We start from the raw sequence: 12,055 nt of genomic DNA on the forward strand, positions 1-12,055 counted from the left end.
ATAGAATAGTATCACACTACCCACCTGTTCTCTTGCTCTGGGCCTGTTAGACAGATAAGTGCTCATTTAGGAGCAAACAAACCTTCATAAAGCTGGACTGAGCTACATATATTTAAACATTTTACAACACCGAGTGCAGTCCATTTCAACAGCTGGCATTAAAAGGGGGGAAAGGTTGGCTACTCAAACATCCTGAAGTGGTCTGGGGATGTAAGTGCGATTGAATGATTACACAACCAGTTGCCCTTTATTAGCACACAAATTACAACTTTCATATATTAGTTTATTGCATCATCCCGATTGCTTCGCTGTTCCCCTAAAATTCTACGTCTAAATCGACTGTGATTTATGGAAATGTCATCGGGATTACAACAGCGATTCTGTACTTCATAAAAGTCGGGGTACCGAGGAACTGGACAGATGTACTTCCCAAGCGCTTAGGACAGTGCTCTGCACACTGTAAGTGCTCAATAAATACGATTGAATTTAGGTTACTTTGATGATGACAATAATAATAATAATTGTGATATTTGTTAAGCACTTATTCTGTGCCAAGCACTGGGGTATGTACAAGTTAAGTCAGACACTGTCCCTGTCCCAAACGGGGCTCCCAGGCTAAGTAGGAGGGAGAATAGGGATGGAATCCCCATTTCCCAGTTGAAGAAACTGAGGCCCAGAGTCTTTAAGTGATAAATGACAATTAAAGAAGCTATTGTCTGGACAAATTTGCAGAAATGTGAAATGTTTACAATAATACTAATAATGGTATTTGTTATCTGGGATGTTCAAAAAGAAAGGCACCACACATCATATACAGACCACATCATATACAGGGGAAGCAGAGTGGCTTAATAGAAAGAGAGTCAGGCTTGGGAGTCAGAGGTCACGGGTTCTTATCCCGCCTCTGCCACTTGTCAACCGTGTGACTTTGGGCAAGTCACTTAACTTCTCTGTGCCTCAGTTCCCTCATCTGTAAAATGGGGGTTAAGACTGTGAGCCCCAGGTGGGACAATCTGAGAACCTTGTATCTACCCCAGTGTTTAGAACAGTGCTTGGCACAGAGTAAGCGCTTAATACCATCATTATTATTATTGTTACCACTTTCCCTCAGACAGGAATGCCAGAGGAAACCGTGAACGTGGGGCCCCTCTATCACAAATTGCACAGCCCAGCCTCCTGCATTTGGAGAAATGGCAGAGGTGAGCGCATCCAGAGTGAAACAGATGAGTCTTTCCCTGAGAAAACCCCCTTCTCTGAGAAAAATCACCAGATCTCCTCTTTCGGGGAAGACACCAGGGAGCTGGAATGGAGCTATAACAAGTTCAATAGAATTTGCACAAAACTAACCATGCATACTAATCACGCATTGAATAGCTTGAAAATGTGGATGTGAAACAGTGCTGTTCAAATTAAAGTTAGCAGCCTTGAATGCCAGCCGAGGGGGAAGGGCAGAGTAGGGCCATGACAGCAGCATTCATTCATTCAATCACATTTACTGGGTGCTTACTGTGTGCAGAGCACTGTACTAAGCGCTTGGAAAGTATAATTCGGCAACAAATAGAGGCAGTCCCTACCCAACAACGGGCCCACAGTCTAGAAGGAACAGCTACTATTCATTCATATTTACTGAGTGTTTACTGTGTACAAAGCACTGTACTAAGTGCTTGGGAGAGTAGAATAGAACAATAAACGGACACATTCCCCACCCAGAACAAGCTTACAGTCTAGATGGGGGAGACAGACATTAATATAAATAAATTACACCATGAAGCAACCTTCCCAGATGTGACCCTGACATTCCCATGTTCACTGTAATAATAATTGTGGTATTTGTTAAGCACTTACCGTGTGCTAGGCACTGTACTAAGCATTCTGGGGACTCCAAGCAAATAGTCTGGGACACAGTCCCTGTTTCACATGGGGTTCACGGTCTAAATCCCCATTTTACAAATGAGGTAACTGAGGCACAGAGAAGTTAAGTCACTTGCCCAATGTCACAGCAGGTAGGTGGAACCAACCTTGATTTCCAAGATCAATTCCACTGTGCCCTGAGTCCAGACAACTCAGGGAGGCAATAACAGAAATAACCTCAGAAGTCAAGACCAGCAGTGGATGCAGGGATGTGGTAGCAGTAGATGAGAAGCAGAAGCAGCGTGGCTCAGTGCAAGAGCCTGCGCTTGGGAGTCAGAGGTCATGGGTTCTAATCCGGGCTCTGTCTCTTGTCAGCTGTGTGACTTTGGACAAGTCACTTAACTTCTCTGTGCCTCAGTTCCCTCATCTGTAAAATGGGGATTAAGACTGTGAGCCCCATGTGGGACAACCTTGATTACCTTGTATTCCCCCCCCCCCCCCCAGTGCTTAGAACAGTGCTTGGCATATAGTAAGTGCTTAACAAATACCAATATTATTATTATTATTATGAGAAGCAATAACAGATACCCCAGTTATGGATATTCAATTTTTCCTGCTACTACCACTGCCACTGCTCTGAAAAACAAGCTGTTGGTTACAGTAAGGATAGAGCTTTCTTCCTGTGGACCTTACAGGATTCCGTATAATAATAATAATAATGATAGCATTTATTAAGCGCTATGTGCCAAGCACTGTTCTAAGCACTGGGGGGGGATACAAGGTAATCAGGTTGTCCCACGTGGGGCTCACAGTCTTAATCCCCATTTTACAGATGAGGGAACTGAGGCACAGAGAAGTTAAGTGACTTGCCCAAAGTCACACATCTGACAATTGGCGGAGTCAGGATTTGAACCCATGACCTCTGACTCCAAAGCCCAGGCTCTTTCCACTGAGCCATGCTACTTCTCTATATAACATTCCTATATAACACTCCTATCGTGTTCTTTCTGTGAACTGTCAATAAACACTGCTGACTGATGGGGTAGTGGGAGTAATAGGCGTCTTTCCTAAAAAAAAAAAAAAATCTGTTCCCTAATGTTTATCTCTATGGCAAGCAACTCGACTTCTAATTTGTTTCAGCCTTCATTCATCTATTTGTTTTTTTTTCCCCCTTAGGTTAAAAGGAGAGTTTAGCTAAAAAGTCAGTACTTGAGGTTTTATTTGCGCTTTCATTTTTGATACACATACACCTGCATGACAAATATTTCTTCAGTAGCAGCATATTTCCAGATTTTGAAAATGACACAAATGACTAATCGAAAGATCAAAATCAGTTACCAGTTTCAGGCATCCAGCAGTGTTAACTTGCCCAAGCCCTGGTGTCAGACTCCAGCATCAATCCTAAACTTAACAATATCCCAATCCCGGTTTTAAGGTGAGGGCCCTATACCGGAGGGAGAAGAATGAATACAAATAGTATCAAAACACAAACTGGCAAAGCTCCTAGTGTGGCTCAGTGGAAAGAGCCCGGGCTTTGGAGTCAGAGGTCATGGGTTCAAATCCCATCTCTGCCAATTCTCATCTGTGTGACTTTGGGCTAACTTCTTTGTTACCTCATCTGTAAAATGGGGATTAAGACTGTGAGCCCGCCTTGGGACAACCTGATCACCTTGTAATCTCCCCAGTGCTTAGAACAGTGTTTTGCACATAGTAAGCGCTTAATAAATGCCATTATTATTATTATTATTACCTAAGGAAGCTCTAGGCACCTTGCGGAGTGGATAGGAAGGAAATCTCCGCGGGGGGGGGGGGGGGGGGGGGGGGGGGGAGTACAAAGCATTTGAAAATGTCTAAATCTTCCATTGTCCACACCATCAGTGTTGTATTGATCACCTACTGTGTGTGGAGTACTATACCAGTGCTTAGTACAGTGCTTTGCACACAGTAAGCACTCAATAAATGCAATTGAATGAATCATCATCATCATCAATCGTATTTATTGAGCGCTTACTATGTGCAGAGCACTGTACTAAGCGCTTGGGAAGTACAAATTGGCAACATATAGGGACAGTCCCTACCCAACAGTGGGCTCACAGTCTAAAAGGGGGAGACAGAGAACAAAACCAAACATACTAACAAAATAAAATAAATAGAATAGATATGTACAAGTAAAATAGAGTAATAAATATGTACAAACATATATACATATATACAGGTGCTGTGGGGAAGGGAAGGAGGTAAGATGGGGGGATGGAGAGGGGGACGAGGGGGAGAGGAAGGAAGGGGCTCAGTCTGGGAAGGCCTCCTGGAGGAGGTGAGCTCTCAGCAGGGCCTTGAAGGGAGGAAGAGAGCGAGCTTGGTGGACGGGCAGAGGGAGGGCATTCCAGGCCCGGGGGATGACGTGGGCCGGGGGTCGATGGCGGGACAGGCGAGAACGAGGTACGGTGAGGAGATTAGCGGCAGAGGAGCGGAGGGTGCGGGCTGGGCTGGAGAAGGAGAGAAGGGAGGTGAGGTAGGAGGGGGCGAGGTGATGGACAGCCTTGAAGCCCAGGGTGAGGAGTTTCTGCCTGATGCGCAGATTGATTGGTAGCCACTGGAGATTTTTGAGGAGGGGAGTAATATGCCCAGAGCATTTCTGGACAAAGATAAGCCGGGCAGCAGCATGAAGTATGGATTGAAGTGGAGAGAGACACGAGGATGGGAGATCAGAGAGAAGGCTGGTGCAGTAGTCCAGACGGGATAGGATGAGAGCTTGAATGAGCAGGGTAGCGGTTTGGAGGGAGAGGAAAGGGCGGATCTTGGCAATGTTGCGGAGCTGAGACCGGCAGGTTTTGGTGACGGCTTGGATGTGAGGGGTGAATGAGAGAGCGGAGTCGAGGATGACACCAAGGTTGCGGGCTTGTGAGACGGGAAGGATGGTAGTGCCGTCAACAGAGATGGGAAAGTCAGGGAGAGGACAAGGTTTGGGAGGGAAGACAAGGAGTTCAGTCTTCGACATGTTGAGCTTTAGGTGGCAGGCAGACATCCAGATGGAGATGTCCTGAAGGCAGGAGGAGATGCAAGCCTGGAGAGAGGGGGAGAGAGCAGGGGCAGAGATGTAGATCTGGGTGTCATCAGCGTAGAGATGATAGTTGAAGCCGTGGGAGCAAATGAGGTCACCAAGGGAGTGAGTGTAGATTGAATGAATGAATTGGGTGCCTATTATGTGTACAGCACTGCACAAGGCACTTGGGAGCAAACACAATTTCTGGCCCGATTCGTCCTCAGCTTCCTGATCATGTCATCACATTTGCAATTATTTTTTTAAAGTTTGTTAAATCCTTGCTGTGTCACACACTATACTGAACCCTGAGGTAGAGCCCTTAGAACAGTGCTTGAAGAGTTTGAAATCTACTGGATGAGTACGTTGACTGCATTAGCAAGAGCTAGTTGACAATTCATCACACAAATGAACTCCAACTCAAGAAGCAGTGTGGCCTACTGGAAGAGCACGGACCTGGGAACCAAAGCCCCCCCAAATCGACACCCTCATAAATTGTGTTGAGCAAGAATCCATCCATTCGCACTGCAGAGTTCTGAGCACATCTACAGCACTTAGAACAGTGCTTTGCACATAGTAAGTGCTTAATAAATGCCATTATTATTATTATTATTATTATTACAGCTGAGCGTTCCCAGAGGACCTGGGTCCTAATCCTGACTCAACTATGTGTCTGCTGTATGACCTTGGGCAAGTCACTTAGTTTCTCTGTGCCTCAGTTATTCCATCTGTAAAATGGGGATTAAGACTGTAAGCCCCATGTGGAACATGGATTGGGCTCAATCTGATTGTCTCCTATCTACCCCAGCTGTTAGTACAGTTCCTTCCAAATGGTAAGTGCTTAATACTATAAAAAAAAACAGGCTACATGCTAATTAGGATGGATTTGTAGTCAGTCAGTGGTATTTACTGAGTGCATACTATGTGCAGAGCATTGGAGTAAGCACTTGGGAGAGTACAATATAACAACAAACACATTCTCCACCCACAAGGAGCTAGGTTGTCAGTTGTCAGTAAAATAATAATAAAAGCTTAACAAAAGCACTCACAAAAAAATTAACTTTTGAAGGGGTGAGGGTTTAACCCTGATGTTTTAAAAAATAGGGGGTAGAAATCAAACCAGACCAGTTTAAACTGGGGAAAGCCCCCCCAAATCTACACCCTCATAAATTGTTGAGCAAGAATCCATCCATTCGCACTGCAGAGTCCTGAGCACATTTACAGCTGAGCGTTCCCATCTGAACCTACCTCTGTTGTGCAAAAAATGTCAAACATGCTTTCCCACTCCACCACGCAAGCATGCCTGGGAATGAAGCCATCTGGACTAAGATGACAAGTTCCAAGCAGAAAGAATCACAAACTATTCAAAACACTTTAAAAGCCCCTACAAGAAGCACTGCAAAAGAGGAATGAATAAATGATGTGTTCCCCATGTCATCCAGGCAACACGAGAGAGAAAAGGTGGCAGGAAGGAACAAGTAAACATTCTACAGGAGTCAGCCAAAGGGCATCCCACTAACTTGACAAATTAGGCCTCCTTAAATTAACTTTTTTGTTTTAAATGGGTAGGGTCACTGGGGGCATGGGTGGATTTTAAAACTTCAGGAAGAGATGAACAAGGCAGGAACATTAGAAAAACGATGGCCTTCAAACAACTGAAGGATCATTATTAGAGATGCATGACCCGCTGTCCTCCAACTTCACTGAAGGCAAAATGACAATTCATTCACTCCTTCAATCATCTTCTTTGAACATTTAATGTGTACAGGGCACTGTACCAAATGCTTGCGAGAGTACAGTTCAACAATACAAAACAAGAAAACAGTTGGGTTATACTTAGAGAAAATTTCCCCACTCTAAGGGTTGGGAAGCACGAAAGCAAGCAACTGCAGTTTCTGGCACCTCCTTTCCTGGAAATCTTTATGAATATGATAGTTTCTTATTCCGAATAGCTTAATGCTACCTTGCCTAGAGATTGAAAGTTGATCAAGATGACATTTGGCTTTTAGGGCAGAAGAATGGAAATTCTTAAAACAGCAGTGGGCTTTAGAAGGGAGCAGTCAATACTGCAGGTCTAAAATACATGTAAAAGAACGTTTTTAAGACTCCAAGAGTCTAACCAAAGTACTTGAGCAACTTGAGTTGTTAGATATAAATCAGTTGCTTCTAAAGAAAAGCTGCCTAAGGCCACTTGATTTTCTCTGACAGGGTAGACATCTCCTAAGCCTCCAAATTGGTTGAATCAAATTATTCTAGAGTTCTTCACACTTCATCACCACCTCCCTGAGGCATCCAAGACATTTTTTTATACTAAATGTTAAACTCTATAAAAACATGCAGGTTCACTTCCGATCTCCATTTAACTTGGAGGATAGTAAATTTTTTTCTTCATTGTGTTACTTCTTCTGGCCTATTTTAATCACCAAACCATTCCTGAACCACTCACAGCCACCTGCTTAGGATCAATTTAACTCTAAATTAAATGTGATCATTAACTGTATTATCTACTTATCCAAATGAAGTTTAAAAGGTTAAAGTATTATATGGCTCTCACCTAGCAAGTAAAACAACTTTAAAATGGAACATGAAACTTTCTAATCCCACACTGCTCACACCTCTCCCATCTGTAGGGGAGCCTCTCTCTCTACCCCCAAATCTGCCAAAGCACATCCTTCTATACCTTCAGAACCCTCTTAAAAAAGTCACTTCCCTCAAGAGGCATTGGCCTGATTCATCCTCAGCTTCCTGATCATGTCATCACATTTGCAATTATTTTTGCAATTTTTTTTTAAGTTTGTTAAATTCTTGCTGTGTCACACACTATACTAAACCCTGGGGTAGAGCCCTTAGAACAGTGCTTGGCACATAGTAAACGCCGAGAAGCAGCGTGGCTCAGTGGAACAGAGCCTGGGCTTTGGAGTCAGAGGTCATGGGTTCAAATCCCAGCTCCACCAATTGTCAACTGTGTGACTTTGGGCAAGTCACAACTTCTTTGTGCCTCAGTTACCTCATCTGTAAAATGGGGATTAAGACTGTGAGCCCCCCGTGGGACAACCTGATCACCTTGTAACCTCCCCAGCACTTAGAACAGTGCTTTGCACATAATAAGCGCTTAAATGCCATCATTATTATTATAATTATTATTAACAAGTGTCAATTATTATAATCTGGCTGGACACACTCCCTACCCCACTGGAGCTCAGTCTTAATCCCCCCTTTATAGATGAGGCAAGAGGCACGGAGAAGTGATTTATCCATGATCTGTCCATGATCATACAGCACACAGGTGGCAGTCAGGATTAGAAAACAGGTCCTGACTTCCGGCTCGATGCTTCTTTTGTATCTGTTCAGCTAATACGTCTATTTGTTTATATCATTTGTACCTATGCCCTTTTACCTTTTGTGTTATTTTGGATCTGCTTGTCTCCCACATTAGGCTGGTCAGTTCGTAAAGGGGAGGGACCTAGTCGTTAATTTCTATCATCCAAAGGGTCTACCTAGTTCAGTGCTTAGTACAGACACACAATACGCACCATTGTTGCTGATTTACCTGCTGTTTTCTGAAGCCAGGGAATAGGGCTTCTCCCTGCGCAGATAACCAGAAAATAAGTTGGAAGTGGCACCTCAGAAATTGAAAGCCTATGCCCATTCTCTCCCACTTGTCCACACCACCACTATGAAGTTGGTAGAGGAAGAATGTTTACGGTTGGGCAAGAGAACACAGAAAAGAGGCCACGAGAACCCATTGTTATTACTATTATATTTGTTAAGCACTTAATGTGTCAAACACTGGGATAGACAAATTAATCAGGTCGGACAGAGTCCCTGTTTCACATAAAGCTCACATTCTAAGTAGGAGAGAGAACAGGTATTAAATCCCCATTTCTTACAATTGAAGGAAATGTAGCATAGAGAAGTTAAGGGCTTGCCCAAAGTCACACAGCAGGCTAACAGAAGAGCCAGAATCAAAATGCAGTCTTCTGATTTCCAGGCCCCTACTCTATTAGGCCACACTGCTTCTCCCATTATTCATTGCACTTTGCTCAATCTGAAGTTATTTTCAGTGAAACTGCTTGTTCTCAGATTCCATGAGTGGAAACCTCTCTGACAAAGAGACAATCCAGCTATCAGTTTAAATTTTTACATTTTCCCCAAATTAAAGTGGCAACCTAGGAGCCACATTTTTCAAGCACCAAGGAAAGGTTCCAAAAAGGCAATAATAAAAGGAGAACGTTCAAAAGAAAACAAGGTTGAAATATCAGAAAAAAATATTGATGGAACAATGGAAAAGTCCCAAGGAAATTTCAGTGGATGCATTTCAGAGAAAAAAAGTTTTGTATGTATATGTACAAGTGGGAGGCAGACCTGATTCTATACAAGGGAACTACTTTACAGCTTTAACAATTTAACACTCCTCTCCATATTTCGCAGCTGTTATGCAAAACAGTACTCTATTCATTAATCAAGTCCATAAAACAGATGCCATCCATTCATTTTCAGATTGTGACACTGGGATCACACAAACAGCACATTTATCATTTTTATTTGAACGTTTAAAGAGTGTTATATTCAGTGACATCTCCAAGGCAGACAGTATCACATAAAACAGACATTACATAATGCTTAGCAAATTGACATCTTGCTTACCAGAAGTACATGTACTAGTTTGTAAATTTTTTGCACCAAAGATCATAAGAAAAAACAGTTTCAGGGCCCTTCTTTCACACTATAAATTTCTCTGCCTTTATTTCTATTGGCAGGAAGAACTAGCATGTATGATTCCTTAGTTCCAAATCACTAGGCCTCAAGTATACTGTCCACATTTATAATATTGATGAACCAAAACACAGACCTCCTTGTCATCCATCACAGCTTTGGACAAAATTTACAAAAGAAATGCTAGTGTTCTGACTTGCCGAATTCTAATTATGGAAAGTTTGGAATAGCCAGTAAACTTGTTAGATTCACTTTAGAACAACTGAAACTATTTGCATTTTGTTTAATACGGCCAAGAGCTTGCAGAGAGTTTTTAAAATCTATCATCCAGAGCGTTTTAAACCATCAGGGCATGAATTCATAAGTTATTGGAATCTTCAAGCTTAAAAATCAATTAAAACAATAGACTGTGAATCTGTAATCTCTTTATGACTTACAGTACTATGAACCTGTTCCAGTAACACTTTAATGAGCAGATTATTGTTTGTGCAACAATAAAATGTCAGAAAATGTAAAGGGGTAGGACAATTATATTGGTCTCCATCACTTCCAAGCATTCCCTTCCCCCATATAACCTATTCAAACAATCAATATAATTTACTGAGTACCTACTGAGTGCAAAGCACTATACCAAACATTTTGGAGAGAGGAGGTGAAAGACATAATCCCTCCCTCAAGCAGTTTAAAATCTAGCAGATTTGTAGTAGATGGCAGTAAATAACAGATGCTATGGAGTTGTATACACTTTTAGCCATTGGAATCCCACTTAGTGAACTCAACCACCCATATTCTAACTGGTAAGAATGTCATCTGAATTAGAGTTAATGTGTCTATTTCTAGAGTTACATAAAACTGTAAAAGGGATTGTGAACTAGGACATTTTGTACAATAAACGCTGCATCACTATTTGATAGAAAACGCAGCTGTTCCTCAAAGCCTTGCTGGGGGAAAATAATATTGCCTGGGAAGACAGTGCAGTGACTTTTAAACACTTTGCTAATAGTACCTTGAGAAAAAAAAATTACTTAAGGCTAGCTTGGGAACCCAAAAGTACTACTTGAAGTGGCCAGCTTCCTTACAGGAGTACCTTAATATTTTGATTTGAATAATAAAATCTTCATAAAATAGTGAAGCAGCGTGGCACAGTGGAAAGAACCCAGGCTTGGGACCCAGAGGTTGTGTGTTCTAATCCCGGCTCCGCCACTTATCAGCTATGTGACTTCGGGCAAGTCACGTCACTTCTCTGCACCTCAGTTACCTCATCTGGAAAATGGGGATGAAGACTGTGAGCCCCACGTGGGACAACCTGATTTATTACCTTGTATCTACCCCAGCACTTAGAACAGTGTTCTGCACACAGTAAGTGCTCAACACGATTGAATGAATAACACTGGACCTAAAGAAAAAGTAAAGGATAAGGCAGTATCTTTCTACCTTTATAAAAATAGTATGCATATACACAGCCACACATTATTACCAAATTAGCTGAACTATCAAGAATTCCCTGAATACCCACTTGTCTTGAGGTAAAATTTCAATCAAATAAATAAAATTAAGGTCAATATATTCACCATGTCTTCTTAAACCTAGCAACATTCTATTAGCATGTTACTTAATGTCTAGTTGAGAGATCCCAGCCCCATTAGCAAAAGACCGCCTAATTCTTATTAAAATGTGCTAAATTTACAAGTTCAAATTTTGTGCTTCTCTTTGTTTCCTTCCTACAATTCCCAAAAGTCTTTGTTCCATCTATAATCACCTCGAGGTTAATGAAAAACACAACGCTCTTGATTGATATCTAGTTAATAAGCTATCCCCTACTTCCCGACCAGAAACAAAATTTTAGCTGAACTTTAACCACCTTTAAACTTTAGTTATATGTAATTATATACATCAATGATATGCTCAATCACTATTATATAAACTTTCCCCACAGACCCCCCTCAGGGTCGTACCTGGAGAGTTTCCAGTATTCTACCAGTCTTGGCTACGGGCAATCTGCTACAAGTCAAAACTCACCCTTGCCGGGCAGCAGCGACATGGGAAATAGTCAATGGTGGAGACTCAAGTTTACCGCGCGGAAGGCAGCAATGTTACCACTTCCGTATTTTTACCAAGGAAACTCTGGATCCACTACCAGAACAACTGCAGATGGAGGGCGGGAATTCTGGGAGAGATGTGTCCGTGGTGTCGCTATGGGTCGGAAACAACTTGACGGCATCACGATACACACAATCCCCATAGATGATGGACTTCAGACCATTATAATTGGATTGTGATAAAAAATAAGCATTATCTGCAATTAGAAAAATTCTCACTAAAGCAGATCACCATTAGTCAGTAACTTTTCTTAAGAAAATTTAAAATAAATCCAAGGGTCAATCCTTACTAGGATGTATCCATCACTCAGGTGTTTGTAACGTAACGCAATGCCAAATACCTAAAATC

General features: G+C 42.2%; 1 non-coding gene across 1 annotated transcript; it reads right to left on the reverse strand.

The window, feature by feature from the left end:
• Positions 1 to 1,121: 1,121 nt before the first annotated feature.
• LOC119926024 lies at positions 1,122 to 1,292 on the reverse strand. The gene has a single exon (XR_005449943.1). It is a non-coding gene; the product is annotated as a U1 spliceosomal RNA (small nuclear RNA).
• Positions 1,293 to 12,055: the final 10,763 nt, after the last annotated feature.

The sequence above is a fragment of the Tachyglossus aculeatus genome, chromosome 3, assembly GCF_015852505.1.
Source record: "Tachyglossus aculeatus isolate mTacAcu1 chromosome 3, mTacAcu1.pri, whole genome shotgun sequence".
Lineage (NCBI taxonomy): Eukaryota > Metazoa > Chordata > Mammalia > Monotremata > Tachyglossidae > Tachyglossus > Tachyglossus aculeatus.